We start from the raw sequence: 16,898 nt of genomic DNA on the forward strand, positions 1-16,898 counted from the left end.
TGTTGCCCGCAAATAAAACGTGGCGAGTTCATTTTGGATTTAAAAGGAGTTCGCGCCAAGGAGTTTTGTTCTGGCGCCATTGTTGTTTTAATCTTTGTAGGTTCAAAAACAACTTTAACCGTAGCATAAGCACTCGCTACGCTGAAAAGTGTACTTTGATTACAATGTGCTTAACAAGTATTCAAGTCCAGGCAACTGTGAAATCAAAGCTTTTGGTTCTTGTAGTTTTCTTATCAAATTAAAGTTTATATAAATGGCTAGAGGTACTCGGCACTTTAAATCTAAAACTGTTGATAATATTTGATTGTGAAAAAGAACATACATAGAAGGATAAAAAATACCCCAGCATAATAAATTAATTTAAAATTCACTTTATTCTATTATTGGTTGTCTCAGCAATACTTTAACTCAAAATATTAAGTACTCTCAAATGTGTCATCAAATGAACAAAATACTATACTTATTATAAAAACAAAGTACATAGAATAGTCACTTAAAAGCATAAAGCGTATTCAAATATTTAAAAGTTTGTCAGAGTTTGCAAATGAACATTCTTTATATTTCTGTCCAGGGAGATAAACTACACGAACTTCGCAAAATTTCTATTAACATGAGACTTTAAAAATGCAAATAACTTGAACTGAACGTAGCCGGTGGGTATTTTGTAGAGAGACTAGGGAGTTCTTTTTTCGTCATATAAAATTTCAAGAATTTTAATTGTCTGTAAGCCTGCATGCGCGGGAAAGAATGTTCACATATGAAACGTATGTCATGTTAGTCATGTATTATGTATGTAGTTGGTGCATGTATTTTATTTCGTTTATTATAGGAAATTATTATACTTCTCTCTCTCTCTCTCTCTCTCTCTCTCTCTCTCTCTCAGCCTTCTATAGTCCACTGTTGGACATAGGCCTCTCCTAACGATCGCCACCCCTTATTATACCTATAAGAAGAATATTGTTTTTAAATAAGTACAGAGTGTCCCAGGTAGGGTTTCGTTCCCGTGTTCCCGGGAATTCCCGGGAAATTTACCCTTCCCGAAACCGGGAAAAAAATAGCATTCCCGGGAATTCCCGGGTTTGATTTTTAATCGTTTCTATGCTATATTTTTATCTTTATTTTTCTGTTTCTCCACCTTAAACCAAAAAAAATTATCGGCAGGCTTGTCGTCTACGATCAGAAACTCGGTTTTGTTGTAAATTACTGGAAAATCATACGTGTTATAGTTTTCGCGCAGCTGCATTGCAAAGATAAATGACTCATCTACATCACCTTCCTGGTTCAATATTTTCATCTTTATTTATCTATTGGTCCTACCGCCTAACTAAAACCAAACAATTGATCGGTTTTTACATATGTGACGCCTGTCATATATTTTTTTATGTCCCCGTTTTGTATCCGCGTTTATTTTTTATAAAATTACTAATGCATAGAAAAAACTAAATAAGAAGTAGGTTGAGCGAAAATCGTTGATGAATTATTTTTTCTAAAACATTACCTCAAGTGTAATTAATGTTCTATTTTAATTATATGTCATAATAATATTATTTTAAACTGTTCATTATAATATCTTTGTTATTGTTTAATTAACAATTAAGAAAAACAAATGATTTGGCATGTAAAACAAATCATTATAATTTTGGTTGTTAATTTATCTGACTGTTGCTTTTTTCTACCTATAGGTACGAGTGATAAAAGTATATTTCATTTAATTTTAAGTGTTTAAATAGACTTTTTATACCCGAAAATAGCAAAACCAAGCATTTAAAATAAATTCCCGTTTCCCGGGAATTCCCGGGAAATCTTGAAAAAAAATCTCAGAAAAAGGTCGGGAAAAACGAAACCCTAGTCCCAGGTTAAATTGCACATCCGTAAGTTAATGACACAACTGGTCATTCTGAAAAGCTTCAACTTCAAGTACAAATCACGTGACCACCAAAGTTTCTGTATGAGACGGCCATTATCTTGCGGTCTTATTCTGAGTAGCTGAGTAACTAGAGGAGTAGAGGAATTATAATTACCTATGCGTTTTTAATTATTATGTTTTATTAACAGGGTGACAAACAAACTGATATATTGAGTTTTTTTTCTTAATAATAAATTGTGTATCGTATTTTGTGTGTGTGTATCGTATTTTTCTTAATATATATTGTGTGTTGGCAATAGGCCCGCCCCCTATTACATTGAGACTAACATAAACACTGGCGAAAAGTGAGTGCAGTAATGCACCTCTGCCTACCCCACAAGGAAGTACATTAATACAAGGTGTGAATGTTTATATATTTATATGTATCGTAATAATCATATTTTTTGGGGATTCGAACGGGATACCAACGACTGTTAATATGAATATCCTGGATTTAACATAAAAATACCTCAATTTTATAAAGCGGGATGATAATATTAGATATTACTTTCAAACGATCCATTATTTGAGTGCGACAGGACTCGGCTCGCGGTTAGGAACTTCTTTGATAGATCATAATAATGATGACGTCCATGGGATAGATATTATAATAAATACTACGACATAATCAATAAACGTGTAGCTAATAATACTGCAAGCTGAAGTAGCAGAGGGCTGAAAGAAACTTTTAGGAAACTCATCATCATCACCTAACATGATTTGTTGGTAGGTATATGGCAGGATTCGAACCCACGGCCTTACGAACGTGAGCCGAGACCTTATCCGTTACTTCACCACGACTCCTACACATCCTCATTACATAATTATCAAAACAAAAACATATTTATATCATGAACTAAAAACCCTAATGTTGTTAGATTTTGTCACGGTTAGTAACTATCTGATAAATTGATCATGTCATCAAGTTCCTCCTTTGTATTTCGGTATTCTCGCCTCATAAAGGCAATTTGCGCCTAGCCAAGCCTGTGAAACGTGAAACACGGCTGCCTATAGCCACAACACCGCTGCATGTACAAAGCATCAGACTCCCCTGGCTGTCCACCTCGCAGCGAATCCTTATAGGGGCGAACGAGAGAAGAGTGCACCGGGGGAGGCATGAGGCAGGGGGGAACGAAGCCTTAGAGGAAACGCTTAGAAATGGAATGCGACCCGGCAAATGTTGTCACTGCAATGTGCAGTTGAAGCCAATGTGGAAATATTTTGCTAAATTACACATTAATGATTTTACTTTAATATTTAGGGCGGATTCGACCAACGTCGAGTAATTTTTTACTCACGAGTAAACTACCAGTTACTCGCGAGTAAGCAGATTTTGCATTTTACCAAACCTGAAACCAAGATAAGTAGCTTATCCCAAGAATAAAATGTTATACCGGCAAAATTGACCGTGTAACGAGCTTATCCGAGAGTAATTTTATAATGGCGGCAGCACATCAGCTGATTAGAAAACCGTCATAATGACATAATTGACATATAAACACATCTGTCAAAACATAAACAAAAGTACGTTAAAAGGCGAACTCTCAGAATAACAACAGCGAATAAAATATTAAAACATAGACAATTTTATACTATTGTAATCCATTCAAACTAAGTTGGCATGTCATTTCTATTGCATGCTTTGAAACGCGGCTATTTTTTATTTTAGTTGCATTACAGTTTCGTTCCTCGTTCATTCAATTAATCCTGGTATAACTTGGTAGAATGCAAATCTAGTTATCCCAGATATTTACTCGCGTATAAGTTTTATTCCGGTATAGTTATTCTCGTGTAACGTGATGTTTGGACGAATCCACCCTTAATGTATTAATGTTATACCACAAGCGAAAAGCAAGCGTCTATAAATGTACCTGCCGTATGCCTAAATAAATTATAACTTAAAAAAAGCCGCTTAGAGTTTTTGTGCACCAAGTTTGTTTTGTGTCCGCTTATCTTTAAAAGTCACTATCACTCTCATTTCTTGAGCTGTGCCCCTCTATTATCTTATACAGGGTGTTGCAAAAAGGGTATACTAAGCTGAAACCTACATGTGCAGCATGGTATATCTAAGTCCGAAAATGAAATCAGAATTCCAAAATTCCCAAAAAATACATTCTCCATAGGTAGTAAAATGTCACGTACGTTTCGGTACTTAATTAGGAAGTGATTTGAACAAACCAAGATTTTAGGCTAAACAAAAATTAAATCAGTTCATTCATGTATTATATACTGACCATTTAGGGTTCATTTCCATCAGTCATTAATTGTAATTTAGAGGAATGACTAGTAGTGGTCGTACAAACTGTGACAAGTTTCAGAGTCACTAGGTTAAGCGAAAAATGTATTGTAAACTTTTGTAATTAAATAAATAAAATAAGTCAGAACTTTTAGGTTAAAAGTGAAACTGTAAACACTGTGAAAATGTAGAGTCGTAATTTTAAACCGGACTCTATCAATATCAAATCACACTGTTAATGCTTGTCCGTACAAAATGGCCGGTGAAAGCTTTCAAAATGAATGCCTTGTTTAATGACTACGCTTTTATTGTAGTTTGTTTTACAGCGGTTTACTTGCATTGATGACTAAATTGTTCCACCGTATCGAATATCAAATGAATGCGTCATGTAAACTATAAAGCAACGAATGCTAATTAAATTTATTATGTGCTTATGAAGACTGTATGGCAAAAATTGGTACAAGGGTGTTAAGCTTTAAAGCGAACTTTAACCTTCCAGTAATCATTTAACACTGTAGGTATATAATATGCAAAATCCTTCTTAGATTCATCGCGATTTACCAACAAGATTAACGACGTAATTCCCAACACCTCACCACTTAACTGGAGATTAACTCTTCATCGTCATTAGATATTATGAAAACCGGCGTTTATCGAAAAGTTGTTTGCAAGGGCGCCCGCCAAACAAGCCATCAATATCAATAAAAGGAAGATCGCACAAAACCTGCGGTAATCAATCACGTCATTCAGAAGGGTGAGGGTCTGAGGGTGGACTCCAATATGCTGGCTGATGACAGCGGTCAGGCACCCGGCTATAGAAGACCATACAAGTTACTCCTTATTTTTAATAGGATTAACGACCTATTTGGTTAATTAGCTTTTCTGACCACTTACTAGGATAGAGTTGTATTTTCGTTAGTTGTCATATTTCATAGTACCTATGTACTCTGAGGATATCTATCTTTGTATGTAAGGTTACGCTTTACTTTGACCTTGAAATTTATCTACGAGGACTGATATTTTTAATCGCGTATATTACATAAGTGTATTGTATATACTTACGTAACAAAAAACAGGTTTCATTTACAGGCTAACCTAGTATCTATTCGGGCTGTAGGCGTGTAAAACTTGTATGCCGTTTACTCTGCCAGGCTCCTTTGAAAGGCTGTCATAGCGCCAGACGTAAAGCCTACGCTGCCAATAAATGTGAAGAGACGTAAAGCTTTATAGGCATTCAGGGTGAACGGATGAAAATGTATCCTTGCGTATACTACGTGCATACATGTAGACTATTATAGAATATTACATGTACTGACAGTAATGAAGCTATCAGATATCCTAAAACCAATTATCATCAGTTTTATTAATTAAATTTTCCTTTTACAAGCAAAAAAGTTAGGTGACAAACAATGTTATATTGATTATCGATTATAAATGTATTTTCGCGATTTTTTTAAAAGTTATAAATCAAAACTAGTTCACAATTAACCTCCGAGTCACTGCCCTATTGGTTTACTCCCTTTTTGTAACACCCTGTATAATTGTTAGGTGGCAAGTATACAAAAATAAAAATTATCATATTTATGTATAAAAATTATCATGTAACTACAGTATGATAATATAACTGCTTCTTATAAAACTGCCGGCGTGTAAATAGCCGAAACCCATAGACAATGGACCGGACTCTGAAAACGGTCCGTCCGGGCCGCCGGATCAATTGAATTCCGTCCCGGAATAGTTCGCGTGCTCCACGGTATTCGGAGGCCAGCGGGCTCACTTATGAAATCAATCAAAAACTATCTAGTTAAGCCAAAAAAAGTTTAGGAAAAGATTATGTATATCTCGTTTGGTAAAACATTGCGGAATTTAGCGACTGGAAATCGTATATTTTTACGGCACGAAATTGTACCTAATATTTATTATGAAGGATATCGAAATGTATTATAAAAATCATTCATAAATATTATAGATACCTACTAGCATAGGACCAATGGTCTGGGTTTTAACTATAATTAAAGGTAAGTATTTGGAAATGATTTTGAGAATAAGCCAGTCGTTGTACTCACTTGTAATATTGAAGAATTTGACTATAATACAGATATTTAAATTATAGTCACTATACCAACTTATTTGGTCGGTAGGTGTACGTATCGTTTTTTGATTAAGTATATAAGTATTATTTGTAATATTTGTACAATAAAGAAATAAATAATAATAAGTTAAGCAACACATAGTACGGTCACCCATTGGATGCGTGACCGATTTCAAGCGGGTGTTTTCTGGGCGCTTCCGTGCTTCGGACGGCACGTTAAGCCGTGGGTCCCGGTTGCTGTTTCGACAGCAGTCGTTAAGCCTAGTCAAAAGCCTTCGGGCAGTTTAAATACATCTGACAGTCGTCAGCCAGTCGGCCAGCGTGGTGGACTAGGCCTAAAACCATTCCTTCATTGGAAGGGATACCCGAGCCTGAGCAGTGGGGACGTGATGTGATGTGATGATGATATCGACTTGCATTTATTAATTTAAATTCTACCTACCTGCTTGATTATCTTAAATCTCTGTTTATATATAGGTACACATACGATCCTATAGCATTCGCTAATGATAGTGACTTGAGTTGCCCAAACTGTATAATTCTGTACTGCCGTTGATCTTACCAAGCGAATCGTATAATTGTACTGCACGAGTCAGTTCACTGCATATCATGCTTGGTCAGTCCTAATTTTGCGATCAGTTTGCTACATATAATTGGTAATGTGATAATAATTGGTCTAGTTTGGTTTCGACAACACTACAATTTGATTGCCCTAGGTATACAGGGTGTTGCAAAAAGGGTATACTAAGCCGAAACCTACATGTGCAACATATCTAAGCCCGAAACTGAAATCAGAATTTCAAATTTTGCGAAAAAAAATTATGTAAATTTTCATTTTCCATAGAAACTTTGTTGGTCACGTGACTTTTTACTGCGACACCCTGTATAATATTAACTATCATCTATACTTTTATCGATTGTGGGCCAAACGCTTATTAATGCAAGTTAAGCTTTCTTCCAAACCTCTGCTCCGAAGTCTGCTAAGTAATTCACTTTGAGGTGAAAATCCGACCCAAATCTGCGCTACAGTCGATTAAAAATGTACGCTTCTCGTTTGAGAATCATATCTCCTCTTATAATTTTAGTTTCAAAGTTTCAATAATGTTACTTTCCATTTAATTCCCATTTATATAACTAACTATAGTTATATACCTACAAAAATATGAAAATTTCCTGCAGCTCAATGGTTTATCTTTAAGGGTCAGCAAGGGGGAATCGAGGGTTGGCATTGTCATAGAAGTATGTAGTAAACGATGCTCTACAACCTTGAAAAAAATCACAAAGGTAGCCGAAGAGTCTAGCTAGGTGCTGAATGATTCGAATTCAAGTAAATGATTATGGATTACTGTAAATAAAATTCAGAATATGACGAAAAACCAGAAAATCACACTCCCGTATTGTAACAACTGTGTCGTAATTATTATGAATTTTCATATGATTTTTATCATATTATAAAGTTAAAGGCTTGGCTGGCTTGGCTTGACTAGGCGCTAAATACCTTGTTTTTTAAATAATACACACACTTATTTTGTGTAAATTAATCCCAAACTTGAGCAATTTTTTTCCCTCAAATCTTCATACAAATATCTATGGCGACTTTCTGTGTTATAAAATCATAAACAGAAGTGAAGTTTGACTCAGTTGGCCGCTGGCCTCCAAAGGAGGGTCACGTCGGTTTAGGCAGCACTGACAGCTCGCGATCTTATCGTGTACAGATACAAAATCACTGCACATTGGTTGTCATTGCACTTTTTCAACTTTTATGACACCAACATAATTTGATTTGAAATTGAGGAAGCATAATTCTTCCAGTATATTCAATACATTAAATTAAATAGTGTGCAATATTCTCGTGACATTACAGTCTCGTAAAGGTCTGATGAGGAGCAGGAATATAGCGAATGGATCTAAGTGATGACAATACGCACGAACATTAGGTTAGGGATCAAAAATACAGTCTCTTGGTGCTGGTTGAGGTATGGTCTCGTGAGGATCTGATGAGGGCAGTAACACGGTGGTGGCTCAATTTTATTTCAAAGATGTTAATAGCTAAAAGCATCGAGTTTAGGCTATTAAGTATGTTTTTCAGAGAGAGAGAAAGAGATTTTATTTTTCCTCTGGATGTGTTAGGTTTACTGGGTTTACTAAGTTCATTCTGTTAATGGCATCAAGTTTTTATGTTTTCATAAGTAATAATTATTTATTAACAAAATGCTGTTGGTTCTCCATGAAAATGTAAAAATAAATAAAATAAATAAAAATAAATTCGTAACGTAAAATTGTCAATGACGGAATTTCTTCTATAGACAGTAGCCACAAAAAAAACAAACGATAGATGGCGTGATTTGAAGATAAAGATACATTTATTCGACACATAGACAGCAACAACAAAAAAATACAGATTTAAAGAAAAAAAACACATACTTATACAAAACAACAAAGAAAAAAGAGGATACACATCAAAATAACTGGAAAAAATATAAGCCCCAATTTACTTGTGTGGGACAGGGAGTACCATAATATTTTTTTTGGGGTACTCCCCATCTATGCGAAATATCAGCTTGATATCTTTACCCGTTTCTGAGAAAAAGGGCGGTGACAGACAGTCAGTCAGACAGACGGACAACAAAGAGATCCTATAACGGTTGCTTTTTTTCTTTTGACGTTCGAAACCCTAAAATTAAGTAAAAATATTATGCTGCTACAAAAAAATGTACTTACAGGTATTGAAAAAGCGGTATATAGTACTAAACAAATTATAAACAAACAAAAAACCCGACTGCACGCTAAAAAGATGAAACAAAGTCCCAATGTTAATGGAAAGTATCCTAGGCGGGGACCAGCAGAGGGTTCACCATTTAGCTGAATGTTACTTAGAAAACGGCCTTGAGTGGCGGTCAAGTTGGTCCCCGCCTGCGATACTTTCCATTAACATTGGGACTTGTTTTCATGTTTTTAGCGTACAGGCGGGTTTTTCGTTTGTTTATAATTGTATTTTTTTATTTGTAACTTTTTAGTTGTTTTTATTTTATGAAATTTTACGTCAGTAGTTCATGATAATTTTTTATTTCAATAATTTTGGTGTTGTTATTTAAATACCTTCAATATGCATATTTTTGTAATGTGAAAATCAAGTCCTTTCATTTGATACCTTACACGGCAAAGTTGAATTATTATTTTTTCGATCATCACGTTATGTCCTCTAGAGGGCGCTATGTACATTTTAATGGAACGTCACATAGCCTATAACCATCGCGCCATCAATACGCTTCTAACAATACCTCATACATCAAAATCTATCAAGCCGTTTAGGCTACAGGAGGGAACAAAGAAACAGACAAACATACATACATACAATCAAAAAACATTACCCTCCTCCTTCGGCAGTCGGGTAAAAAGGAGTAAGACAGGGGGTCATTCTGAACTTTTGGTCTACGAGTTTTGGAAATTAACAAAAAAAAACCTTTTTCATAGAAACTTTGTTGGACATGTGACTTTTTACCATGGAAAACGAATATTTATTTTCGCGAATTTGCAAATCTCGTAGAACAAAAGTTGTTCAGAATTACCCCTTGAGTCACCCCTTTTGGCTTAGTATAGCCCTTTTGCGACACTATTTATTTACTTTGCTTTGTCGTCGGGGTTCAGTTGGCTGGAGGATGCCCGAAACTTATTATCTACACTTTAATACTTGTAGTTACCTTTCTACAAATAAATACCACATTTGTTTGAGAAAGCTAATCGGGTTCCGAGTATAGAGTAAAGTGGCACCCCTATTAATTTCTACTCTTTCCTGGTGCCTACCAGTGTAAGTAAGAATTATACTTACTTACCCTAAAAACACCCAAAATGTACTTGAACATAATTGTCAATAAAGTTGGCGAGTAAAAGTTTATTGACCCACTGTGCAAACTTACATGTGTGCGTGTCACTGCGTGTGCTGTGTGAAGAGCATTGAAAACCCAAAATTGGCGCGGCACGTCACCCTGTACGGGCCCTTAACTACATCTTTGCGAGTCTATAAAATTGCACAACACCCGCGGGCGTATTTACAAACGCTTACTCTCAAAAACTACACAGAAGTGTAAGTCATAATCGTATTTTGTGCCTCTTCGTGTTCTCTTATTACTGCGTAGTTTTCATGGGAATTTATGGATGGAAAAGCCCAAGAGGCTTTGTCTTGTATGAAGTTACGACTTATTCTCGTATCTTTCTGTGAGATGGTTATCATGGTAGAGATTAGAGATGTTTTTACAATAAATACAAGTCAGAGCCAAGTTTTTTAGGCATCAGGAGTAATGTTGTTATGAACGTTGTTACGGTTTGTATTTCAAAGCATATTAATACAACTATTGTACCTACTATTATGTAGGTACTTACTTGCTTTTTTGGAAAGAAGTGGTCTTTTTCAGGGGAAACATATATTATAATAATATGTGGGGACATCTCAAACACGGCAATCCGACTCCAAGCTAGGCAGAACCTGGTGTTATGGGTGTCGGGCAGCTGATATATCTACACAAATACATAGATAGATACATAGGTACTAAATATAAATGTCAACATTTATTGTTTATTGATTGATATAGTATGGTTGATATATTATAATAGCAACAATGTTTTGTAAATACGCAAAAGGAGGGCATGTTGCACTCTAAAATTCCGCGGATAAGTCGATCGGAAAATGGTTTCAAAACTACCCTCTAAATGGAATTAAGTTTTTTGTTTTAATAATTTACTTAATAACAATGTTTTTTTTTATCTTGAATTACTATTTAAGTACCTAAACTAGGAGTCAACAGTAAGTTTTAGCAGGGGCGTAATAGATTCAAAATTAAGCGTAGGCTGTAGGATACGAATACGAAACTCCAGAACCTACCCAGCTGTTCTAAAATTATCGTAGGCATATTCCATTTATCATAAGTACCTACTATTTTTATCCTTGAATCGCCACAATTTGTTATCCATAAAATGAAATAATATAGGTACCTCTACCTATCTAATTATTCTTTTTTTCCTATCCAAAGAACACGGTTCGTATTCCCACGGCACGACCAGTATTTGCCGATATATTATCGTGATTGCGCTGGACCTTAACTGACACCATATTGACGACTTCCCAGCCCCCAGGGGCAACCGAGATGTGAGAAGAAATGGATATGTATATTAATTGCAAATGGATTATATTTTATTGTAAAATATTCACAATCCACATAACAATATCTACTGAAAATAGGGAATTTTGCTGAAAGTCACTTCATTTTCATTTTAAGAACAATACAACAGCAAAAAAAATAATGAAATTAACGCATGGCCAACGCATAGGACTTGAACCCGCTCAATGTTACGAAAAAAAAAGTTGTGGTTTTACTGTACCGATATTTCTATCGGTACAGTACGTAACGTATCCTACAATTCTTATAATTATCTTCTTGGCTCCTCAGGTTTCTATAGCAGGCCCTCACGTAGCCACTAAACTGAGATGGGGGACGGAAATCAATACCTTACCTTTGGATTTGAACGAAATTTTACACATTTACTTTTATTTTTAATCATACTTTGTAGTATTCCGGGTAATTTCGTATATGTAAATGAGGTTTTAAAATTAAATTACAACCGCATAATGAGTGGAGATACAATTACGAAGCGATTCTGAAAATTATGATATTTTAAACGAGGTGATTTGATGAATAAATGTTTTGACAATGTTGTAGAAAATTATATGCATTACAAGATCCTAACTATTATAAATGCGAAAGTAACTGTGTCTGTCTGTCTGTCTGTTACTCTTTCACGCCAAAACTACTGAACGGATTTGAATAAAATTTGGTATACATATGGTATAGACCCTGGGAAAGAACATAGGCTGCTTTTTATCCCGGAATTCTCACGGTAAACTTTTTAAGGCGAAGCGAAGCTGGCGGGCACAGCTAGTACTACATAAAATCGTTTTAAATTATTTTCTAAGTTATTATAAAAAACAGGCTTAAGTAGTGTTCAAAACGAATTTTAACATAAGTATTTATGTATTTTGTACTTTATATTACTGTATGTAGCTTTGATATAGCTGTCCAACGTCCTACGCTTTATAAGCGTGTATTATTACATTATAAAAAAGACACCCTATCCGCTTGGTATATTTTTAACAATGGAAAGTTTTACAGTAACCGTTTAGTGTATACCTAATTATGTATGTTCATCAAAACCTATACACTTAAGTCCAGTCAGAACATTACATCCTGATAGGACACCATGGTAATTAAACATTTGAGCTGCTCGACACACAAAAAGCCTTAGGTAATCCACAAACCTGCGGTAGAGAATCGTATATTAGCATCGAGTCTCATAAGGGTGGCGGCACACGTTGCGACACTTGGTAATCCTTCCTGCGGCCTTACCTCGCATGTCAACAGTCGTCAGCTTAGCCGGTTGTGTACAAAGGGGCTTATGCCAGTCCTTTGCTGTACAAACAGAATGCTTCAAAGAGACGCTGCAACTCGGAGGTATTGGCTGCGGCTATAAAATAATATTGCGGTCCCGCTGCTTAGGCAAGCATAGGTGGTATAGAGCCTCGTTCATAAGCTAGCCGTATACATTACGTAGGTTTGGTAGCATCGGTGAATAGGAGAGACGGGTGGTTAGCATTCGTTTGTGTTGTATTCGTTTCCAGTAAACAGCCAAAGATACCTATGTGATTATTTTTTTTCGGGATGTTTCAAAAACTGTTGTCTATACTTAAATGAGTAGTTACATCCTTAGAGGTTAAGCTCTATGTCATAACTGTTTTAGGTATATTTACTTGCGGTCCAAAACCAATGAAATATTTTAACTTTCCTATCAATCAGGTAAGGGTTAAATCGGGACTCCGGTTGTTAAGAAATAGGTTTACATGTCATACAAGTCTTCAGGCCAATGACCGATGTCCTCGCGATCCTATTTCATTACAGCAAAGGCTTTGACGGACGAGGTTATCTAATTTGGGTATTGCCTAATACTAGAATTGAGTGGACGTATGTAATGGGATTGGCCTATTCGACCCACCTGAGCTCATCAAAGGCAGTGTGACCTTCAATGTAACAATATCTAGGATTGAGGAATGTACCTACTGGTCGTTTTTTTATTTATCAACTAAGTAGTCGCCTAAAGTTCTCAAGGGTAAAATATTGTATGGCATGGCATGATAATGGTGATATTTTCTTTTTTCTAGATCGATCTATTATTAGTTTTTGGACCATAATCAATACAAACAATTCAATTCCATCCATGCACTACGTGGCCACAGACAGCTACATAAAAACTTGACGAACTTATCCCAACTCCAGATACATCCCGGTTTTTTTTTTTAGATTTTATTATCACTCCACAGACTTTATGTCCGTGCCTTTTTGAGAGATCAATAGGTAGGGTAACGTAACGTACCTTGGGACGCTTGTACCTCGGGACATTGATTGTATTTTAAAAACCGGCTAAATAAACACATTAAAATTCTACCCTAGGCATAGTATTTTACTCGCTTGGCAAAACTAGTGAGTCTCGTCATCATACCAGCATCGAGTGTGTGGTGAAGACAATATGAAGTTTTTTGGAGTCAAAAGTAGCTTTTGTATAGTTTTTTGTGTTGCTTTATCTCATTGAGGCATGCTCAAAATAAAGACATGGATGTCACGTATAACTTTTCAGTTATTTAATTTTATGACATGGCAATTATCTGAAAGATTCCTATTAATTAAAAATAAAGATATTTAAATTTTGGTTAAATATTGCTTTTTTGTACCTTGGGACACGATTAAATTTGTACCTTGGGACACTGTTTCCTATGGCTTTGTACTATGGAAAATGCAAACATCTAAATAACGCCTTATATCTCTGTTCTCATTAGTGCCAGAGTGATACTAGACAGAAGAGAGATGCAGTAAATCAATAAGAACAGAGATATAAGGCGTTATTTAGAAGTTTGCATTTTCCATAGTACAAAGCTATAGGAAACAGTGTCCCAAGGTACAAACGTGTAACGTACCTTGGGTCAAAACAAGCATTTTTACTTTTATCTTAATTTAATAAAATCTGGCCATACTAAAGCTTTAGCACAAATACTAGTGATAATAGATTATATATCCTACCGAATAAAGAAAATTTCACATTAATATCTTAGTTGTACGCTGCGATAGCTTCATTCAAAGTTGGGGTAGTCGAAAATGTCCCTAGGTACGTTACGTTACCCTATAGTGTGAGAGTTTGGTTGTTTTTTATCTTCATCTTTTAACTACCTACTCACTACTCACTTCATCCCGGGTTAACTAGCCTGTGCCAAATAAAAATATTATTGAAATTACATCTGGGTGGTGACGAGAGACGGAATGAGAACACGACAGGGCCGTCGCGCGCGTGATGGATAACCTAATTGTCGATAAATCATCGCCCGCCACCAGTTTTATATATCGGTAATTTTATTGGCGGAATATTGCCGATGAAATTGTTAGACCATCGAGTTTTTCAAACACTTTTTATTAATGTTGGACTTAAATGTGAAGTACTTATGTGTCCTGGACCTAACTTTTTCGGTTACATCTCGTACTAAGTAGTTACTTAACTCATTAACTCAGCAATCCTGGAGATATTAGGCATCCCACCCGAAGAGGAATGTTATAATTAAGTTATCTTAAATGTCAATTAATTACTAAGAAAAAGTTGAATGCCCAGTAAAATTATCATACGAGTATCTGCAATCCACAAAAAAAAATCACATGTCTTTAACGCTATAAATCAAAAGCCAATGACAGAAATCCAAAAATAAACCGATGATTCCGATTCCGATTGCTCACGTGCCCCGAGTAAAAGGATATAGCTGAGTTTTTTATTACATGCCCCCTCCCCCCCTTAATGACAGGCATCGGTAATGACAGACAAAAGTGTTCTACCCCCATTTGTATTCCGTGCAAAGAGCAGGCGGCAGGAATTATTACGGTGGCCGCTGTGCCATGTCCTTTTGATGTTTTTAATTCATTTCGTATTTTGAGGGTGCACTAGCTATTATCGTAAATGTGGTTTTGATTGTTAGTATTGATTACTTTGGTTTAGAAAGATCTATGATAAATGATAATAATATAAACCTAAATCAAAAATAATATGACTCCTTACCAATTTAATGAAGAGAAACTAATAATTAAAATATTTATTGTTAGCTCTTACTTTGTTAGCTGCAGTATTTTTGCGATAGTATTTTATAAAATATTATTTAAATTCAATGACGACATTTACAGGGGCAAAATATTGCTTTAGACACAAGTGTAGGTTCCCGCCAGATGAATCTGTATTCAGGTCGCCGCGGCCGCAGAAATGATTACAGAGGTCTCGGCGAGGTGTCTTTATGATAATGTAACAGTTGGAAATTCACTTGCGTTGATTTTCTTTTGAAGCGTTCCTCTTAAAGTTGTATTTTTCAGGGCTGTGAGAGTCGAGATGATAAGGTTTTTTTCTTTTGTTCGTAATGAAATTCTTTGAACAAAAAATACATACTTACCTACTTGTTATTTTCGCATGCTTCCTTTCTGATGCGTATGTGTATATGTATGTGTCACTAGTCGTGTGCTGCGACACCGACATAAGGTATTGAATAAACCAGTGTGAACTGAGCCGCCTTGCGTATTACTCATATCCAACACTTTCCTATAGAATAAATGTAGATTACGTTTACCGGAATCTCTTAGGTATTCAGGTATCCAAAGCAATTTGTATAACCGGAGCTTTACACAGTTCGTCCTAAACGATGACGTTACAGAGGCGCGAGCATAGGATTCGATACTATTTTCGAATCTACACGAAGGGTCACTTTTACCAAACGCTAAACGTATGTAAATCAAATTTTAAATACATTTTGTACTAACTGACAGACGTATGACAGGCTACTAAATACGTTTAGCGTTTGGTGAAATTCCACCTAACATATGGAAAAAACAAATGTCACTTTTGGAACTAACTTTGCCTTACATTTTGACAGTGACAGTTGACGATACGCAACGTTAACGGAGGATCGAAACTTGTGCTCACGACTCAGGGGGGTCACTATTAATGACGAAAAACTTACTTATCTCGTTGAATTAAACGTGCCGATTGCACGACATCAACAGCTCTCGTTGGTTAATTTTTCATCAGTATAAAGTAACCCTCCAGAATAGCCCACCTGGACGTGCACGCTCGCTGTCCCCAAGTTTTATTGCGTCGTCGCCTTATTAGAAGTGTTCAGCTGACTGTAACAACATAGACATTCGCGATTAAATAGTTTTCGCCCGCGGGGATTTACTTGGCAAAGTTGGTTTGTTACTGTTTGCTGCGTTACTGCGGCCGTTTTTACTCGGCTGATGGGTCGAAATTGGCCAGACCCTCTAGTACGGGTTTTGCTATTTATGAAAACGAAAAAAGTTTACGGTTTCTCCTGTTATCTGCATACATTGTCAGTGAAAAGTTTCATGATAGTTTTCATTAGAGGCGCCACTTAGTATGCGAGAAAACGTAAACTTTTATGGTTTTCGACTAACTATCAAACCTGTACTAGACCTGCTGAACTGCTTCGAGAAAATGATGTTACGGCCGTGCCGCTGTTTTTCCTTGGCGGGACCACGGGCGTGCCCCTAGATGGTTATAGTCTGCATGCCTTATTCATGCTG

The 16,898-nt window shown here is 36.0% G+C and overlaps 1 protein-coding gene across 7 annotated transcripts in view; it reads left to right on the forward strand.

Annotated features, from left to right (window-relative positions):
• The window catches only part of LOC105388446 (CUGBP Elav-like family member 1), a 262,076-nt gene that overhangs the window by 29,459 nt on the left and 215,719 nt on the right, over nt 1-16,898 (forward strand). The gene's annotated exons all lie outside the window — the stretch shown is intronic.

This window comes from Plutella xylostella, chromosome 12 (assembly GCF_932276165.1).
Source record: "Plutella xylostella chromosome 12, ilPluXylo3.1, whole genome shotgun sequence".
NCBI lineage: Eukaryota > Metazoa > Arthropoda > Insecta > Lepidoptera > Plutellidae > Plutella > Plutella xylostella.